The sequence below is a fragment of the Podarcis melisellensis genome (assembly GCF_964234715.1).
Source record: "Podarcis melisellensis genome assembly, chromosome: W".
Lineage (NCBI taxonomy): Eukaryota > Metazoa > Chordata > Lepidosauria > Squamata > Lacertidae > Podarcis > Podarcis melisellensis.
In genome coordinates, this window is record NC_138535.1 from 28,318,875 (window position 1) to 28,319,743 (window position 869).

The following is an 869-nucleotide window of genomic DNA, read 5'->3' on the forward strand; positions in this document are numbered from 1 at the left end:
CATCCAGGCACGCTGTGGAGCTGCATGGATGAGAGATGGGCATCTTCGGCCAGTCAGGGCTGAAGAGCTGGCAAGATCCCCTGTACTGAGCCGGAAAGCAAACTCTTTGGCCTCCGAGATCTCTCCCGACTCTCAGCAGCCCTCACTGTGAGCCATACTAGAGGAATGTTGTCCTGCTTTTGCTGAGCTACAACACAGGAGCGCACCCCCAGGGGGCCATGATGTGGTAACCCTGGCGAAGCATTGCAGAGCAACTGAGAAAGCAGAATGATGTTTGCGTGGACAGTCCATTAGAAAGCTGCACTATTATTGCATCGATAGCACATTGCAGAATACGGCCCCCCTCCAGGCAAAAACATCCGTCTGGCGGGACAGTAGCTTTCATTTCGGAGGTTGTGGTTTTACATCTTCCTATTTATTTATTTATTTATTTATTTATTTATTTATTTATTTATTCAAAATTATTTATTTATTTCATAAAATTAAACGCTGAAGAAGTGAATACCAGAATAGATCAGAACTCACTCCCAAGGTAAGGGGAAGAGACATGGCTAAGATGGCAGGACAGCTTACTCTATGGTGTTAACCCCTTCATGCACTAATTAGACTGAAGCATGATGGTTATATGAGACTGGTTATCCCGCACAATATGCTCTCACACAACCCATGCCCTCCAACTGAAAACCCATTTCCTGGACAATATCAACATTGTGTTTTGTGCCTGTGAACTGCACAGTGCATATTTTTATTAGAAAAGAAAACAGCCCGGTGTTTCAGCTTCTCAGAGTTGTTTTATTCAGTGCGCTGCTACAGCTTGTCACACCCAAATCCTCCAAAGGAATCTGCCAAAGTGCTTTTCCAGGCAAAAG